Source organism: Vombatus ursinus, unplaced genomic scaffold (assembly GCF_900497805.2).
Source record: "Vombatus ursinus unplaced genomic scaffold, bare-nosed wombat genome assembly UNPS02014786.1, whole genome shotgun sequence".
In the NCBI taxonomy this organism is placed as follows: Eukaryota; Metazoa; Chordata; class Mammalia; order Diprotodontia; family Vombatidae; genus Vombatus; species Vombatus ursinus.
This window is the reverse complement of record NW_020954564.1, coordinates 32,939,757-32,942,039: the sequence shown is the minus strand read 5'-3', so window position 1 is coordinate 32,942,039 and position 2,283 is coordinate 32,939,757.

The following is a 2,283-nucleotide window of genomic DNA, read 5'->3' as shown; positions in this document are numbered from 1 at the left end:
TTTTTTTTTTTAATTTTTATGTCCTTTCACCATTGTCATTGTGACTATCGTTTTCCTGGTTTTGCTTCCTTCACTCTGTATCAGTCTGTATAAATATTCCCCTGATTTGTGGAATCCTTCATATTCATTGCTTCTTACAGACTGGTATATTCCATTCCATTCATACACCACAACTTGTTTAACCGTCCCACAATCTGTGGACATCTGCTTTTGTTTCCAGTTTTTTGCTTTCTTAAAAAGGGTAGTTTGCATTCTATTGTTCAGGATCCATAGACAGAGTCCTTTACTGAGAACCAAGTGACCTAGCTTCAGATCTCTTCCATTTATGACATGTTCAGTTCAAATTCTAGCTTAGCTACATAACTGCGTAACCTTAGGTGGATGGGCTCATCAGAGGAGTATAGATTCAGAGCCAGGTAGGACCTCAGAAGTCACCTCATTTTACAGATGAAGAAACTAAGATACATGCAGAGTAAGTGACTTGTCCATGGTCATGGAGGTGTCACAGATGGGATTTGAACCAGGTGCTCTAAACACTGTACCACACTACCTTCTTCCAGATACAACTCCTGTGATCCACGATCCTTTAGAAAGCAAATTCCTAGATGACATGGGAGTTTGGACTACAAAACGATCTCTTCCAACTCTGACAGTCCATATCCTAAGGTTCCTTCCAATTCTGACATCCTATGTTCTAAGTCTCCTTCTATCTCGGACATGCTGTGTCGTATGATACTATGATCTCTTGCCTTCAAGATCCTGAAGTCCAGTACCAGGGATGGGGATTCATGACCAGGGGACCAGAGGAGAATCATTGTGCTATATGAGAAAGCCTGAATTTGGAGCTAGGAGACCTGAGTTCTGTTTCTAGTTCTGCTACTTGTCAGAGCCATAACTAGGAATTTTTTTTTCCAATGGGATGTGGGGCAGCAGTACAAAAGATACCTGACCATGGGTACAGCCATCCTAGGAGAGTCTGGCCCACACTTCCAGTGGGGGTAGAGGAGGCAGTGCAGTGTGGAGAAGGAAGGCCTCAGGAAAGGGCTTCCGTGGCAGAAGACCTCTGGGGTTTGCTGGCCTGGGGCCAAGCCAGTAGAAAGATGTCTTGCCCCAAACACAAACTGTCAAAAGTCTGGGTGGTTTGAGGAGGGAGGTCTTCGGACCACCACAAGTAGGAAGCATGCTTCTCCTGCCACCCTGGGACAAAGCCCCAGTCCTAGTCCTGGTCTCCTCACCTCTAACATGAGAGGGTTAAATTCTATACTCTCTAGAGCCATTCTTGGTCTTCTGACTCTCAGGGCAGAAGATACTTAAAAACACTCCTTGGAACAGCCTGGGCTGGGGGGGACACTCAAAAGGTAGTTTGGTACTGGGCAAGGAGAGCCCTAGAAAGGCAGGCAGCTGGAAGAATTGATTCTAGCCCTGTCTCCACTCCTGCTACCCTGCATGACCCTGGGCACAGCCCTTTCGTTATGTATAAACTGTATAGTGCCAGGAAATGGTGAACTATTATTACTGAAAATCAATGCTCATCCTTTGAAAATTCCCTTTTACTTCCCAGGCACTCAGCCTGTATGGAAGGTCCCCCCAGCTTGACCCTGAGCATAGCCCTCAGAAGGATAACTCCAGCCCCCAACCCAGTCCTCCAGAAGAACTGGGAATGAAGGCTAGAGTGGACACAGGGTGTCAGGGTCCTGAGTTTGGATGCCATGCCTGAGTCCTATCTTCCTTCTCCTCCAGCAAACCAAGGAGCCCCTGTTGGGTGGAAGCAAGGTTAGGAGACCCAGACCAGGTCAGGCTGACAGCTAGCCGAAGGAAGAACAGGGAATTGCCTTTAATCTCAGGAAGGGCTGAACGGCTCCAGTCAGTCTGGGCAAATGGTGCCCAGAGGAAGGGAAAGGGAAGTTAACTTGAGAAAACTGTGGTCAGGAGGGTGAGGAATTGAGGGAGGGGGTTGGAGGAGAAGAAGGGCCCCCTTCCTCATCCTCCCACCTCTACCCCTTTCAGTTTTCCAAGTAGCCCCAGGAAGCTGGGCCTTGTTGGGGGACTCAGCTTTGTGCCTGACCTGATACCAAGGGTATTCAAGGGTATACCACAGTCCTATGAGATAGGGAGAGCAAGTTATTATTATCCCCTTTTACATCTGAAGAAATCGAGGCCTAAAGAAGAGTGACTTGCTCAAGGTCTCACATCAAGCCTAGACTAGAATTCAAGCCAACTCCCAGGTTAGGTTTATTTGCTCTATTCTGCACTGACTCACATACCCTAGTGTTTGTTTCTATG